Source organism: Oryza sativa, chromosome 11, assembly GCF_034140825.1.
Source record: "Oryza sativa Japonica Group chromosome 11, ASM3414082v1".
Taxonomy (NCBI): Eukaryota; Viridiplantae; Streptophyta; class Magnoliopsida; order Poales; family Poaceae; genus Oryza; species Oryza sativa.
This window is the reverse complement of record NC_089045.1, coordinates 7,629,420-7,647,935: the sequence shown is the minus strand read 5'-3', so window position 1 is coordinate 7,647,935 and position 18,516 is coordinate 7,629,420. Positions and strand designations below refer to the sequence as shown.

The following is an 18,516-nucleotide window of genomic DNA, read 5'->3' as shown; positions in this document are numbered from 1 at the left end:
CAGAGACTAGTTGGAGTTTGTTTGATTGATTAATTAGTTTTTCAATTAGCATCTGGGGGTTTTACCTTTGTTGAACACTTGAACTAGAATATGGAAGGGAATAATGTCTTAACTGATGATTTTTCTTCACCGGAGTTCTTTTCATCGTTTCCCATGTTTCTCTAAGATCGAAGAAAATTTCGTCTGAAATTCCAGACACTATCGGAGTTTGAACCTATCCTGTGAGATGAAAACCTTAGAAAATTGCATTTACGATATTGCGAAAGATCTATCGTGTGATTTTTTACCTCCAAAATTATCTCTCTTTTTTTTACCCAACTGATGTGTAGGGTATTCTTTGGTCTCTAAACCATAGATGTGTAAACTCACCGATGTGTAGGGTACTCTTTGGTCTCTAAACCATAGATGTGTAAACTTGAGGTGTATAAACTTTAGATGCATAAATTTACTAAAATAAGAAAGTAATGCAGTGCCAAAAAAGAAAACCAGGTGGAGGGATGGGGGGGGGGCGGGCTACCCGATCGCTATGGGCGAGCGAGGGCGATCCCTCGCTCAGTAGCATTTCCGGTGTACCCAGATTTGTGCTAGGTGGGAAAAACAAAAAATCATGTCACGCCAAGATTCATGCTAAGCGGAGAAAACAAAATCATGTTGTAGCCCGGGGATCCTCAAGTCACGCACAAACACCTCTCACTGAGTTACGGGCGTACGTGAGGTACTAAGAATTAAGCTAGTTACATTATACATTTATATGTGATTTCAGTGAAAAAATATATCGACTAGTACATAGATACTCCGTTACACTTACTCCGTAGGTTCAAGTGAAACTACTTATGAAAAAAAAAAGATGATCTTGGTTATAGAACCAAATAAGAGATACGGAGTATATAACACTTGCTCAAGTACCTAGGTAACTTGGTACTCATATCATAGACAAATGACTATAAGTGGTCAATTCATGCAATTGCAACTATTTAAGAGTACAATCATTAACATTTTTCAATCAAAAAATAAATACTTGGAAGCGTTATATTTATCTTTTTGTGTTGGCAGTCTATGTATACCGTTTAATTATTACAATGCACTGAGAACTTCGAGATCTCTGGCGATTGATTAGTGAGGGAAAAACTTTCTAGAGCCCTATAAAAATCAATTACTACCTCTATCACAAAATGTAGTAATCTTTTACTAAATTAAAATACATATATTTTGAGACAAGTGAAGTACGATTTATGTGTTCACTGTGAAAACATTGTTATCAATCTTTATGTGACATTAAAATTATATTTCATATTTGTGCATAAAACCTGGGTGACCACCCAGGGTAGCCTAGTGTTAGATCCACCCCTGCTAGAAACTCCCTCAATTCTAAAATATAACAATTTATATTATTTAAGACTTGTCCTAAAATATAATAACTTCTTCATCTATATTCTCTTCTCAACCAAATATAACCCTTCAACCATTCAAATTTCCCACCTACTTTCTCTTCTAAACTAACAACCATCCCCTATTTAATTCTACCTACTTACCTACTTTCTCTTCTAAACTCACAACCATCCCATATTTAATTCTACCTACTTTTTTAATACCCGTGTTTAACTTTATAACTCCTTATATTTTGAGATGGAGGTAGTAGTTTATAGGCAAATTTTGCTACACACATCGTGACTTCGTGGTTTTAGCTGTAGGACACCGCATGAAGTGTCTTTTGGTGAGACACTCTCAAAAGCTGGATATTTGCTGGTGCACACCGCACTCATTAAAATAATAATTTCCGGTTAGAGAGGAGAGAGAAATCGCGTGAAATGTCAAAAATAAGTTGGATATTTGCTGGTGCACACCGCACTCATTAAAATAATAATTTCCGGTTAGAGAGGAGAGAGAAATAGCATGAAATGTCAGGGCCCACATGTCAGCTCTCCTATCTCTCTTCTCTCTATCTCCTCTTTCCAGCGTCGCCGCATCAGAGCCCGTACAGCGACGTGCGTGTCGCGGCTGGTTGAGCACCTCGAGAGCCGCTCGTCGGAGGTGGTGGAGGGCCGGCTCGCATGCTGCTCGCTGAGAGCGAGAACCCGCTGCAGCTCGAACTGCTTCCGGAAAGTATTTTCTACACCTAGGTATCATGGCACCTAGGTGTATGCATGTAATTTAAATAGTTGTATAAAAATTTTATTAAATTTGATAAGATAGACCATGATAATATAAGACACTATACAAACATGCAAGTCTAAATTCGATCGATATATGAAGAAATAGAAATAACAAATTTTATCAGCACTAAATGGGTGCTATTCACTGTATGATTTTATTATTTTTGTTTCTCTAGTTGTAGATCAAATTTAGTCCTGCATGTTTGTGTATAGACTTGTATAATCACAAACGATGTTTCTAATTTTTTTTCAATCTTTTTTATAACTATTTGAGTTGCATGCAAATAATGGGTGCCATAGCATTTAGGTGTAGAAAATCCTTGTCCGCTTCCCAAAAGTATTTTCTACACTCTTCTTCTTGCCGGAGCCGGGTGGCCAGCTGCCACTGGTGGAGAAACCCTTTGTAGTCCCGGTTCGTAACCCCCCTTTAGTCCCGGTTTCCAAACCGGGAGTACCAATCCGGGACTAAAGATCGCTATCTTTAGTCCCGGGTGAAATAACCGGGAGTAAAGATCGATCTTTAGTCCCGGTTGGTAACACCAATCGGGACTAAATATGGCTCAGCCACGTGGCCGGCTGAGCCATCTTTAGTCCCGGTTGGTGTTACCAACCGGGACTAAAGATCGAGCTGACCTTTTTTTTTTTTTGCATGGCCCTGTTGCTGCATGGTTTATATATATATATATATATATATATATATATATATAAACCATGCATATATATGTTTCAATACATATATATGCATACATATATATATGTATATATATATATTATATTATATTATATGTATATACATGCATAATATATATGTATTTATACATATATATGTTATGCAAATGCATATGTATATAGATATATATATGACCAAAATATATTTACATTATAGAAAATGTGTACACATGCATATAGAAACATATGTAGTCATGTATTAATTACAATCCATTATATGTCCTAGCTAGCTACGATTTCGACGTAGTAGTACTCGCTGCTAGCTCAGAAGCTAAGGACCGGTGAATTGTGTTTCCGTCGTAGTAGAATTCACCCTTGGGATCAAGGATTTCTTCGTTGATGAATCCCATGAGTTGTTCTTGAACCGCCGTGATAAATTCCTTGTGTGTGGTCAGGTTATCCCTCATGCGAATAAACTATATGAATGTATGAAATTGATTAGTAATTAAACAAGAAATCGCTACGTAATGAAATTTTGAATTTATTTGTACGTACATCGAGCTCTCTTGTGGTGATGATTTGGTTTGCAAGGCAGTGGCAATACTCGCACACGTAATAGCCGCACAAGTTAGTTCCCTGCTTTTGCTTTGCGCACTACAAATAAATGACAAACAATGAGAGATCTAATTAATATACACTTGTATGTATTTGAATCGGAGAAATATAAATGTAGAGCATGTGTACTCACAGGAAATTTGAACTTCCGCCTAAGTCTTTCTCTCCATTTGCCGCGGACCAAATGACGGAACCGATACCAAGCCCTACATGGAGTTTAAAGCTATGATTCGTAGTAGCAATTAACATAACAAGATTTTCTTAATTAACAAAGGAACTTATGACGGTACCTGTCTATAAGTTCGAAAACCTTGTCAAACGTAGACTCTTTTTTATCCATTGAGTCATATACGTTGACGGTGCAGGCCTCCAGGTCGAAGAGTAAAAGCACCCAGTGGAATCTGCAATGTGCGTGGGATGCATTACATATGAAACACTTAGCAAGTTCGTACGGGAATGAAATTTGGTATGTAGGAAGACAGTAAAATTAAAATAACTCTGTGTTGTATGGCAACAGTATGAACGTCTTGTAATGCTGCGCCTTCAGGAGATGGACGAGATTGTCCTCTGTTTCTTGTGGATATTGGTCGAGCATTGCGACGTTTACTTTCCGAGGGTCGATGAATCCAGTATCGAAAACCCTCCGCCGTCGGGCCCTTTGAATCTCCATTCTACAACGATAAAAGGGAGTATATTATTTTCTATAGTCTACTTATATACAAGGACCTAATTAATTAAAGGAGACGTATAGTAAGAAATCTAACTGAACGATATACTTACAAAATCCAGCAACTCATAATAGAGACGTCGAGGGCGTCCAGCTGGTATAGTTCGTAGATTCCCCTGAAATTGATCCAGAGAATGTCATCTCCTTGCAAGAAGTCCGTGTCCCTGATCCTCGCTCCGATCATCTCTCTACCGGTGGCGCTCATCTCCATGTACAGCTGATGGAACTTGTACATTTGTGTGGGTAGGGACTGCAGCAGCTCAGGCTTGACAAGCGGTTTACCGAGTTCGTACATGTATTTCACTTCCGCCTTTTCGATTGGTGCGACTCCTAGCAATTGATCCGTAGTTAGACCGGTGTCAGTAATAAATTGTTCTATCGTCATTTCTTTACCGGTCACCAACGGCTCGATCTCCTGGTTTGGTTGCTCTCCAAGCTGAGGGACTGGTTTGGACTTTCCAGAAGATGCTTTCTTCAGCGTTCGCTCATAGTCCGATAGCTTGATGGCCTCCTTGACAGATGCAGACATACCCCTGAAGAAGTTCCTGACACTGGGGTCTATAGGAATCTTCTTTTCTGGACTTCGAGGCTTGAATTGTCTCTTGACTTCTGATGCAACGTAAGCGTCCAGCTCCTCTTGCGTGCAATTGTACCCCGGGTCCTTGTTCTTGGCGGCGTCAACTTTCGCCTTCTTCGTTGCCCTTGTGTGGGCAGGCGGTGGAGCTGGGCCTTGACTTTGAAGGTGCCGGAAGAGGAGCTTGCGGGGGAGTAGGTGTAGGAGCACGAGGAGGAGTCGGTGCAGGATCCTGAAGAGGAGTCGATGCTGGAGCCTGAGGTGGAGACGGTGCTGGCGGAGCATGAGGAGGAGACGGTGCAGGATCCTGAGGAGGAGATGGCGGAGCCGGAGGAGATGGTGCACGAGACGCCGCTTGTCGCCCAGGGAGGATGATGTACCGCCTGCGCCATAGAATAATGGCATGGCTTGTGTCTCGTAGATGCGTCTCACCGTCTCCTCCAGGGTAATCCAGCTCGAGGTCCTCGTACGCGCCTTCGACCAACTCAACTTCGACCTTCGAGTATCCTGCTGGAATCGGCCTGCAATGGTAAGTACCTGAAGGGTCTGTTGGGATGGCCATGCCCGACGCCACCTTCATGTTGTGAGAGATTATTTATTAGTAATCAACATATATAAGCAGCAACTAGCGGAATGGCTAAATCTTACCTTTATTGATAAGTTCTTGAAAGGAATATGCAGCTCACATGGTGTCCGCTGAGTGATGTCATCAACGGGACAGGTCGATTCGTCCTGTGTTTGCATGGCGTCCATGCTCTGTGATCCTACCTGCCCCGTTGAGGCGCAGCTGCTACGGTTTCCTGACGGGCTCACCATTGCAGGAGGAATGGTCGGCTGGGGATCATGGGACCGATGTGCGGCCATGCGTTCATCAACCTTCCTTGCCACCTCCTCTTGCATGTTGAGTTCGTAGCTCGATACCCGGAACTCTAGGTCTGCAATCTTCGCCTCGGTATCTCTCTTGCTCCTCATCCGACTCCTGTACGTGTGGATGTCCTCCTTGAAACCAATCTTCCAAGGAATCACCCCTTTCCCTCGTATTCGTCCTGGATGCTCTGGAGTCTGCAGGGCGAGTGTCAGCTCGTCCCTATCTCTGTCTGGTCGGAACGTGCCCTGAGAGGAGGCTTCCACTGCATCTGTTAGTCGTCGCGTAGCCTCTCGTATCTGATCGCCGAAGACCAGTGAGCCATCAGCTGGGTTGAGCGTTCCACCGTGAGCATAGTACCAGAACTTCGATCGTTCCGGCCAATTGGCTGTTGCCGGTTCGATACCCCTCTCAATCAAGCTAGCCTTCATCTGCTCCCACTTCGGCATCGCGACGCTATAGCCTCCTGACCCCAAGTGGTGATGGTACTTCTTCTTGGCGGCATTTTCTTTGTTTCTTTCCATCATCGCCTGCCCTTGTTCACCTGTCTTATATGCAACGAACTCGTCCCAGTGATCCCTTAGCTTTGGGAATGTGTCGAAGTTCGGTGTCTGCCCCTTCAGTATATACTTCTGGTACAGATCTCCCTTGAAGCTCTGAAACTGTTCTGCCATTTTCTTCAGAGTCCACCTTTTCACTTTGTCCTCTGTACCCGCAGGAAGGGTGAATGTCTCGAGCATTGTGGTCCACAGCATCTCTTTCTCCGAATCTGGGACAAAGCTCTCATGATCTCCGCGTGCCCTTGTTCTTCGCCAGTACACCGTACTGACAGGCACGTTATCCCGCACAACCCAACCGCTGTGACGTACATAGTTCTTGGCGGCTTCGGCCGGGGCACTAGGACGTCCATCTTCTTGCACTTCCGTTATGATGTGCCGACCCTCAAGCTTCTTCGCTGCACCTCGTTGCCCGCGTGCCCTCTTCTGTCCAACGGAGGGTTGACTACCACTAGCCTCCTCCTCCTGGTTCCCCTCCGCATCCCTCTCCACGTTTCCTTCCTCGTTCAAGTACTGGTTTGGATCCTCGTTCCCCTCTTCTTCATTCCAGTACTGGCTGCTTCCCTCCGCGATTGTATCGTACAATATCTGTTCCTCATCGCGGTCAGCCATCTGTTGATACAAGAAACATCTGCTAAGTCACGAGACATTTATGTTTTAACAATCTAAGTCATGTATGCTAAGTGTAAATGTCGTACATTAGAACCCTACACAACCTTACGTGCTAAGTCTAATTACAAATCGTGATATAAGCTAAGTCTAGGTGACGTATATTATACAACCCTAGCTAGTAAATAATTATATACTAAGTCTAATTACAAATAAAATAATCTTATATTAAAACTCAAATAATATTACATGCTAAGACTACAATAGTCATGTATATGCTAAGTGTTTCGTGCGTATATGCTAAGTCTAATTAAGACTACAATAGTCAATTGCTACTTGTCGCACCAATTCCGTAGTCAATAATTACATACTAAGTCTAATTACAAATAAAGTAATCTTATATTAAAACTCAAATAATATTACATGCTAAGACTAAAATAGTCATGTATATGCTAAGTGTTTCGTGCGTATATGCTAAGTCTAATTAAGACTACAATAGTCAATTGCTACTTGTCGCACCAATTCCGTAGTCAATAATTACATACTAAGTCTAATTACAAATAAAGTAATCTTATATTAAAACTCAAATAATATTACATGCTAAGACTAAAATAGTCATGTATATGCTAAGTGTTTCGTGCGTATATGCTAAGTCTAATTAAGACTACAATAGTCAATTGCTACTTGTCGCACCAATTCCGTAGTCAATAATTACATACTAAGTCTAATTACAAATAAAGTAATCTTATATTAAAACTCAAATAATATTACATGCTAAGACTAAAATAGTCATCTATGCTAAGTGTTTCGTGCGTATATGCTAAGTCTAATTAAGACTACAATAGTCAATTGCTACTTGTCGCACCAATTCCGTAGTCAATAATTATACATACTAAGTCTAATTACAAATAAAGTAATCTTATATTAAAACTCAAATAATATTAGAACACTACACAATCTTATATGATAAGTCCAATTACAGGTCTAATAATCTTAATTAATTGCATTACAAATATAACAATCATTTATATTATTACGTCACTTGCCTGCTCCAATTCCTTCTAGGGCTAGCTCTTCCACTCAGGCTTGACGGACGACTCCGACAACACGTCTTTTCTGCAAGATACAAAAAGATGTATTAGGATAAATGCGAAGTAACATATATATATATATATATATATATATATATATATATATATATATATATATATATTGCATTTCACGTTAACGTTCGTCCTCGTTCGTTCGCTCGTTCACGTTCCCTAGCTCGTTCACGTTCGTTCGCTCGTTCTCATTCACGTTCGTTCGCTTGTTCTCATTCACGTTCGTTCCCTCGTTCTCGCTTGTCTTCGATCGATCGTTCTCGTTCTCGCTCTCGTTCGTTCGATCGTTCTCGTTCTCGTTCACGTTCTCGCGGCAACGTACGTTGACGTGTTCGTTCTCGCTCTCGTTCGTTCGATCGTTCTCGTTCTCGTTCGTTAACGGCGGTGTGGCGGCATCGGGGCGGTGGTTGGCGCGGCGGCGTGGCGGCGGCGGCGGCGGCGTGGCGACGGCGGCGGCGGCGTGGCGTTGGCATGCGGCGGCGGCGAAGACGGCGGCGTGGCGCGCCGTCGTCGTGGCGCGGCGTCTCGTGGCGGGCGGCGCGACGGAGAGAGATCGATATCGGAGAGATCGAGATGCGCATGAAGGGAGATCTGGCGGCGGCGGCTCTCACCCCAGAGATGCGGCGGCAGCGGAGGAGGCGGAGGCGGCGGCGAGGACGACGAGCTCGAGACGACGGCGAGATACGGCGGCGTCGGCGCGGGGATTTGCCCTAGGCAGTGGCGGCGAAGGAGAGAGGCCGAGAGAGATCGATCGGCCGAAAACGTCTAAGTGTTGGTGAAGAAGACGAGGGCGCACCGGGAATATATATACCCCCGGATCTTTACTCCCGGTTGTTTAGAACAACCGGGACTAAAGATATCTTTAGTCCCGGTTGTTGAGAACAACCGGGACTAAAGAGTTGTTCTCAACAACCGGGAGTAAATATCTTTTCCCGCTATTTCGAAATTCTTTTTAAACCCGGTTAGGGTTAAGAACCGGGACTAAAGATTATAGCACTGCATATGATTTTCGCTTACATATGTGTTTATAAAATAGAAGTTAATGCATTAACATTATTTAAAGTACAAAGATTAATGACAATTACTTCGAAAAATTATTTTTGTCTGTAATAAATTAAGTAGATAAATCGTAATAAGCAAATATATGACTTATAATTAATAAAAATTCCAATATATATATATACTTAGCATATATATGAATGATATTATTATATTGGTAAAAACTCTAATTAAGATATGTATGTACATACTGCATGATTTAAAATTAATAAAAATTGTAATCATCATATATACTTAGCGTAGGAATTATATTAAATTAAATGCTAAAAACTCTAATTAACATATGTAAATGCCACATGCATGATTTAAACCTTTTAAAAATTCGAATAGTCATATATAAGTAGCATATGAAAGATAGTAAATTAAATTGTGAAAAACTCTAATATATGAATGATAGTTTTAAAAATATATTAAATTTAATACTTTTAAAAATTCTCCAGTCAATTATAATTTGCATATGAATGATAGTAAATTAAATGTTAAAAACTCTAATTAACATATGAAATTGCCACTTGCGTGATTTAAAACTTTTAAAAATCCTCTAGTCAATTATAATTAGCATATGAATGCTAGTAAATTAAATGTTAAAAACTCTAATTAACATACATATGAAATTGCCACCTGTGTGATTTAAAACTTTTAAAAATTGTAAGTATCACATATAACTAGCATATACATGATTTAAACTTGTTGAAACCTCTAATAATCGTGCGTAATTAACATATGCCATACATCAATTGATTTATATGGATAATCAATACATCCAAAATAGTTTACATCGTGTACACAATAATTACGGCACGTACTTTCTCCTCACTATTGTTCCCTCCTTATGATCGCTGCGTGAGTAAGGGGTGTCTTCATTTGATAGGAGGATGCTAGGGTCAATCGTCACCGTGAAAGGGGGTTGCCCATCCAACTGATCGTAATCCTCGTCAGTCTTGTCCTCAACTCCGACGATTTTTCTTTTGCCTGGGAGAACCACTTGACGCTTAGGCTCATCAGGCCCTCTGCCCTTCTTTCCTTTGCTAGACATGTCCTTCATGAAAAAGACTTGCGTTACATCATTGGCAAGGACAAAAGGTTCGTCCGAGTATCCAACCTTGTTAAGGTCAACAGTTGTCATCCCACTGTCATCAATCATTACGCCTCCACCAGTCAACCTAACCCATTGGCACCGGAACAGAGGAACCTTGAGAGGACCATAGTCAAGTTCCCATATGTCCTCGATGGCACCGTAATACGTGGCAGTTGTTCCATCGTGTCCCATGGCATCGACACGAACAGCGCTGTTTTGGTTCGTGCTCTTCATGTCTTGGGCTCTCGTGTAGAATGTGTACCCATTAATCTCATATCCCTGGAATGTCGTGATCGACCCAGACGGTCCCCTCGCCAGGAAGGCAAGTTGTTGGTTGATCGACTCGTTACCCATGAGATGTTGTCGTAGCCACGCGGGGAAAGTATCAATGTGATGCCGTGTAATCCATGCATCAGACTTACCGATGTTCCTGGCGCGAACTAGAGCCAAGTGCTCCTCGATGTAAGGAGCTACCAATGAAGAGTGTTGCAGAACAGTGAAATGGGCTTTACGGAATAAATTGTTGTCTACCGTCATTATTGCTTTCCTTCCGAGAGTTCCCTTTCCCCGTAGTCTCCCTTCATGGCGTGATTCAGGTACCCCGATTGGGCGAAGGTCTTCGATAAATTCTACGCAAAATTCGATGACCTCCTCTGTTCCATAACCCTTGGCGATGCTTGCCTCTGGACGAGCACGGTTACGAACATACTTCTTCAGAACGCCCATGTACCTCTCGAAAGGAAACATGTTGTGTAGGTACATAGGCCCGAGAATACGGATCTCTTTCACAAGGTGACAAAGCAGATGTGTCATTATATTGAAAAATGAAGGTGGAAATATCAACTCAAAACTGACGAGACATTGCACCACTTCATTCTGAAGGGCTTCTAATCTATCCGGATCGATGACCTTCTGCGAAATTGCGTTCATGAATGCACATAGCTTTGTTATTGTTGCCCGGACATTGTCTGGAAGGATACCCCTTATTACAACTGGTAGCAGTTGTGTCATCAACACGTGACAGTCATGAGACTTTAGGTTTGTGAACTTCTTCTCCTTCGTGCTTATTATTCGCTTGATATTCGTGGAGTATCCAGATGGTACCTTTATGCTCTCCAAGCATTCAAACATACTTTCCTTCTCTGCCTTGCTAAGAGTGTAGCTGGCTGGACTCAAGTAATGGCTTCCTTTCTCCTTTGGTTCCGGGTGAAGGTCGCCGCGTTGTTCCATATGCTTCAGATCATTACGTGCTTCCAGTGTATCTTTCGACTTTCCGTATACACCTAGGAAGCCAAGAAGGTTTACGCAAAGGTTCTTAGTGAGGTGCATCACGTCGATTGCGTGGCATACGTCCAATAATTCCCAATATGGTAACTCCCAAAATATAGAGTTCTTTTTCCACATCGCCGCGTGACCATCTTCGCTCTCTATATGCTGGCTTCCAGGCCCCTTTCCGAACACTACTTTAAGATCTTTAACCATAGCAAACACTGTTTTCCCGCTGCGATGTTTAGGCTTCGTACGGTGGTCGGCCTTATGTTCGAAGTGCTTGCCTTTCTTCCGTACCGGGTGGTTTGCTGCAAGGAATCGACGATGACCCATGTATACAACCTTCCTACAGTGCTTAAGATACGTACTTTCTGTTTCATCCATACAGTGAGTGCAAGCCTTGTACCCCTTGTTGGACTGTCCGGATAGGTTGTTAAGTGCAGGCCAATCGTTGATGGTTACGAACAGCAGCGCTCGTAGGTTAAACTCCTCCTGTTTGTCCTCGTCCCACACGGGGACACCTTCTTTCTTCCACAACTGTTTAAGATCTTCTACCAGTGGTCTTAGGTACACGTCGATGTCGTTACCAGGTTGCTTGGGGCCTTGAATAATAATCGGCATCATTATGTACTTCCTCTTCATGCATAGCCGGGGGGGGGAGGTTGTAGATACACATCGTAACGGGCCAAGTGCTATGGCCGCTGCTCATCTCTCCAAAAGGATTCATGCCATCCGTACTCAAACTAAACCGTATGTTTCGTGCGTCCTTTCCAAATTCTTTAAATTTTCTGTCGATGTTTCGCCATTGCGAACCATCGGCGGGGTGTCTCAGCATCCCGTCCTGTTGACGCTCTTCAGCGTGCCATCGCAACATTCTAGCATTCCCCTTGTTCCTGAACAAACGCCTTAGCCGTGGTATTATAGGGAAATACCACATCACCTTAGCAGGAATTCTCTTCTTTGTTAGCTGCCCGTCAACTTCTCCTGGATCGTCCCGTCTAATCTTGTATCGTAGTGCTTTGCAAACAGGCATGCTTCTAGGTTCTCATACTCCTCACCGCGATATAGGATACAATCGTTCGGACATGCGTGAATCTTATGAACTTCCAGTCCTAACGGGCAGACTATCTTCTTAGCCTCGTACGTTGTCTCGGGCAATTTGTTTCCCCCCGGAAGAATGTTCTTGACGAGTTTCAATAAATCGCCAAATGCCTTGTCACTAACCCCATTTTTTGCCTTCCATTGCAACAACTCCAGAGTGGTATCCAACTTTTTGTGCCCCTGCTCGCAACCTGGGTACAACGAAGTTCTGTGGTCCTCCAACATCTTGTCCAATTTATGGGCCTCCTTTTCACTTTCGCAGTCCTCCCTGGCGTCCTGCAACATCTGATCAAGATCATCCGCAACGTCGTTACCATCAGCAGCTATTTCCTCATCGCCCGTTTGATTTCCTTCAAATCCAACATACTGAGCAAAGTCCGGAATATTGTTGTCTTCCACTTCATCTTCTTCCATTTCAACACCTTGCTCTCCGTGGGATGTCCAACAATTATAGCTTGGCATGAACCCCGACTCAAACAAGTGGAAATGAATAGTCCTGGATGCAGAATACTCCTTCTGATTCTTACACTTATTGCATGGACAACAAATAAAACCCCTTTGCCTGTTAGCTTCGGCCACTCTCAAAAAATAGTGCACGCCGTCAATAAACTCTTTGGACCGCCGGTCAGCGTACATCCATTGCCGATCCATCTACATGAGTCAAAAAAACCGTACACAAATAATTATTCTTACAATAATGACAGTCATACAATAATTATAAGATATCTTTATTCATACAAAAATCATAAAATATTACACCAAATAATTCTTAAAAACTATTTGTAAAGTTTTAAACTAATTTTAATGTGTTTTACTTCTTTTAATTTTCATTTTAGTTTGTTTTCTATTATTTAAGATTAACTTTCACTAGAGTTTTCCTTCTCAACTATTTTATAAAACCTTGTTTAGCAAATGAACTAAATTTCTATATATTCTTTCTTCCCCACACACATTTTCTCTCTCATCAACTTACAACTAAATTTTGGAGACAAAAAAAGTGTGCAAAACATAGGTGCAAATGTAGTATGACAAAAAAAACATTGGAGGATGAAGTTGCAAACCTTTTAGGCACCTCCGATTTGTATGTAATCACCAAAATAAATTCAATAGAAATTTTGGCATGACCTCCCCTCTTTTTTGAAGAAATTTTGAAGCTTGCTCGGGCAGCTGGAGGAGGAAGAAGACATATATATAGGGGTGGGACTTTAGTCCCGGTTGGTAGCACCAACCGGGACTAAAGTTACGATCTTTAGTCCCGGTTGGTGCTACCAACCGGGACTAAAGATCCCGGGGGGGCCTGACAGGCCCTGACAGCATTCGAACCGGGACTAAAGATGATCTTTAGTCCCGGTTGGTAACACAAACCGGGACTAAAGATCAAATATGCCCGTTACCCTTTTGAACCGGGACTAAAGATCATCTTTAGCCCCGGTTTTTATTGCATCCGGGACTATTGTGGAAATCGGCCGACCGACGAAAGATGGTTTCTCCACCAGTGTGCGGTGCTTGGCGTTTGGATCGGATGATGGGCTGCTGATGGAGAAGCCGTGCGGATGGTGGCCGAGCGGAGGCGGCGGCGCGACGCGGCTTGACGCGGAGGAGATGGTGGCGAGCGCGAAGGCTATGCTCCCGTCCAGCGGACAAGCACAATGAGTTCGACCTCGAGTTCTTGGGCATCGTCACCGGAGAGCCTTACCTGGTGCAGACCAACCTGTACATCGACAGCGTCGACAACCGGGAGCAGTGCATTGACCTGTGTTTCGACCCAATCGCCGACTTCCACACCTATGTCGTGCTCTGGAACCCCAGTCAGGTCGTCTTCCTCGTCGACGACACCCCCATCCACGTCTACAAGAACAAGAACGCCACCGCCATCAAGGTCACCACCGCCACGCCGTCGCTAATGGCACCAACAATGCCACGGCGGCGGCATCCGTGCCTCTGTTCGCGTTGTCGTAGCTGATGTCGGTGTACAGCTCCATCTGGAACGCGGATGACTGGGCGATGCAGGGCGGACACGTGAAGACGGACCGGTCGCACGCGCCGTTCGTGGCCATGGTCCGCGAAGTCTGCGTTGAGGGGCGCGTTTGCAGCGAACGCCACCGACTCGGACGCCGACGAGGTGGCGCAGTGCACGGGGAGCTCGTGGGGCAAGGAGGGGTTTTGATGCGGCGACGCTGGAAGGAGGAGAGAGAGAGAGGGATAAAAGAGATAGGAGAGCTGGTAAGTGGGCCCAAGGGTATTTTTGAAATTTCACGCTATTTTTCTCTCATCTTCACCGGAAATTATTATTTTAGAGAGTATGGTGTCCATTAGTAAATATCCAACTTTTAATAGTGTATTCCTCCAAAAGTCAGTTCGTGCGGTGTCCTACTGCTAAAACCTCTTGCCCAACCGAGGCTCGGCTCGTGGCCAGCCGTGGCGGAGCAAGCGGCGAAGCGGCGGCGTGTGCGCATGGGGAGGAGGCAGAGGTAGAGCTTGGAGGAGGAGGAGAGGGAGGAAGAAATGGAGAGGTGCAGGGGTGTCGGATTTTGGCTGCGGTTTATATAGCATTGTGGCTGCTGGTGCATGGGGAAACTGTTTTAACAGCTCGAGTGTATGTCCACCCGTTTATTGCATGTCATCTAAATGGTTATGAAAAAAAAAATAAAAAATATGAATAAGATAGATCAATATGTAATGTATCAATTCACAAACATGCAAGTTAAAATTCAACTTCTACAGATTGTAACAAAAATAATAAACAAAACTTAAATTACTATGTGTATATTTACAATTAAATTTGTTATTTTTGTTACAACTTGTAGAAGTTGAATTTTAACTTGCATATTTGTGGAGTGATATATTACATATTGATCTATCTTGTCATTTTTTTTTGAAAATTTTTCGTAACCATCTAGTTGACATGCAATAAACGGGTGGACATCCACTTGAGCTATTAGGGTGGCTGTTGGAGCACATGAGGCAAGGTGAGTTTCATTTTGTGATGAACTCGGTGTTTTGCTCGGTGTGGACTTCATCTCACTGTGTTGCATGTGTTTGGGGAGTGTTCTGTGAATGGTTTTGGTGGATTGGGTGTATGTATTGCTGTTGGGGAGGGACCCTGGCATTTGATGGCCGCCAAAGTTGGTGCAGTTCGCTGTAGCGGCTTGTGGGCATTTCATCGAACAGCTTCTGTGCATGCTGCTGTGCTGAGGGAGCCAATGTAGACCTCTGCTGAGCTGATATGGGAAGAGAGGGCTGGGCCTACAAAGGGGGTAAAATGGACTTGTGTGGTGGAATGGGCTGGGTTGGCAGAGAGAATAATGGCCCAATTGTAATAGGAACTTTTGTACTTTTGCAGGGATTGAATTTAGATGACATGTATAAATGAAACTTATAATTTGGACTGTATTTATATTTTGGAATGTATAATTTGAACATTTGATTTGACTCTGTATAATTGAACTGTATACTTAATGTATAATTAATGGGACTGTATAATCTGGACATTTAATTTGATTCTGTATATTTGACTGTGCTTGTATAGTCAAATATGGGCTGCATATGTGGACATTTGAAATTGAAATTGAAATTTGATATTGAGTTTCTCTGTATTTAGCTTGGATGGGTGCACCATGTTACCAATTATAAATTTAGGATCAACGCCAGATAAACAGTTTCATCGGTCGTCATAGGATTTCTTTGTAAGCATTTCGCACGAATGCACGACGATAACAAAGAAGCGATTTTAGGGACGACGTGTGGCATACAAATCCAATCGTCGAGGTAGAAATAAAACCGAGAATGTTCGAATCGACGCACGATAAATAAATACGTCGATTGATTGTAAATATTCGAGGGAATTATCGAGTTCGAAACGACAAAGTGGTTTTAAAATAACCGTAGGATAACAATTTGAGAGAGCGATATTATTGCGGTGAGGGCTTCAGGTCTGTGATTAATTTCGCACTGAAGCGCTTAATCAATAAACGGAGACGATGAGGAAAGGAAAGGATGTCACACAGGGGACAACCTTTTAGGGAAAAGAATTTAATAAAGATCTTTTGGCACAATACCTAAACACACACACAAATCACAAATCTTATTATACAAACTGGGCTAGGCCTTTCCGGGAGAAAAACCAGACTTTATCTGAGAATGCCATTTCTTTTAAAATAGCCTTGTTGGGATTCATTTGGCAAATAGAATTCTTATAAATAATTTACTAGTAGATATTATTTGCAAGTTATTTTTCAAAGTACTTAACCCTTTACAGTGATTCTTAGAAAATAATCAAAACAATATTTCTTTTGTAAAATAGTATTTATTTTTATGAACTATCCCATAGGGGTATCCATCCAAAATAGTAACAGATAACTTTATATACAGAGCAAATATGTCAGAGGGGTTCTATTATATAGAGAAGGGTTTTAAAGAAAATAACTAGTATTAATATATTTCATAATCATGGTTCTTTAAGTAAATAATATTTGAAATCAAAATACATGCATATTCTCAAACGTTCGTCCTTTAGCCCATACATAATAGCAAAATGGGAAATAAAATCAAATAAATTCTAGTATGCAAGGGAGTTTAAAAAGATTTTTGGTTATTCCGAATTTTTAATTCCGTATTTAAAAAACAAAATTTTTAGGGTGTTACAGTAATACAGTACAAGAACTTGAGAATCAAACGTCCAAGTGTAACAACAGCAAAAGGTGGTACGTTCTAGTATAAGAAATTGACAATTTAGTTTTATGGTATGACAATTTGGCTAAGTATCCGTTGTTCTATTTGGTTAATGGGTGCTAGGAGAGATGCTTTCACGAAATCAATATGCCGTCATATAACAATCCTATGGATATCACTTTAAAATTTTGAATCTAATATTTAAGAATTACGTTGCACATCCAATTTGCGCCACCCGTTTGGATTTTGTTTTCTCGACCTTCTCAAATCTCAACAGAAATATAATATTTTCTGCATGGTAAACTTTAATTGACTTTCAGTTATGAAAATGAAGAAAAAATAAATACGCTTACACAAATCCGCCCTACTATGTTGGCAAAATAAGTATAAAAAAATTGAATCCGTATTAAAAAATGAGTTATCACATCACTTCTCAACTTATTATACCAAATCACACACATCTTGCAAGTTGTTCCACTCGTACGCTCACATATAAAATTCTTAGACTAAATTGTACTCACTTGCCAAGTTGTTTTACAAGGATGCTCATTTCTCAAGTTCTTGCACCAAATTACAGCCACCTGCTAAGTTTATGCACCGTGTATACAATTTACTCTAATCAAAATTTGAATGTTTCTTGACATAAGCTTTCCCCTAACTGAGAATTCAAGCTATCTGAAATAACCTTACAGAGATTAGATATAGTGGAATGAGTTGCTATCAAGTCTTATTCATGAAATCAAACAAATATTGCAAAACTGTTATTAGCATTTAGTATGTAACATGTAACATGAAACTAATTTTACCAACTTGAAACTGTAGGAGGACAATTTATAGTAAAAACATGTTTGCGCTATCCTATACAGTGGTTCTATGTCTCGTTTGGCATGATGATTGAGTGGACTATTAGTAAAACTTGTTCCTGTATGTGTATAGGTAAGATAATAAACAAATTTGATAAAATTGGACCAAGGGAGCGCTTGAAATTTGCAAATGTGTAGAAAATAAGGGAACGGAGACAGTGTAGCACTACCGTAAAAACAAAAAGAAACAGTGTAGCACTTAAGATCAATTTTTTGTCTAGGAATAACACTATAATAAAAACAGGTAATGTATCCTATTGACTATAGATAATCGGCAAAACTAAAGTGTTCTAGAAAATGAACTGGTAGGTGACCCTTCATTATCATCGATCGGGAAGGGATGAAGGTAATATTATAGCTCTCAAGATGGAGGGCGATGATGGTGTGTGAGGACTGCCCTAATTGTATAGGAAGAATTGCATGAGAGTTTTGAGAGAATAAATTGGGATTAACCAGGCCAATTGTATAAACAATTATTATTGCCAGTTTCTAGTGGCTTTAATGGCTAGGTGACACAAGACTGCAAGAGGTAGGCGATGAGGTGACCAACAGTTTGACATCTTTTAGATCTAACAGTGTTGCTGTTAGAGTTTGACATTGATA

The 18,516-nt window shown here is 41.7% G+C and overlaps 1 pseudogene; it reads left to right on the top strand.

Moving 5' to 3' along the window:
- The first annotated feature begins 13,859 nt into the window (after window positions 1-13,859).
- LOC107278407 (xyloglucan endotransglucosylase protein 6-like) lies at window positions 13,860-14,546 on the top strand (annotated as a pseudogene).
- The last annotated feature ends 3,970 nt before the right edge of the window (window positions 14,547-18,516 follow it).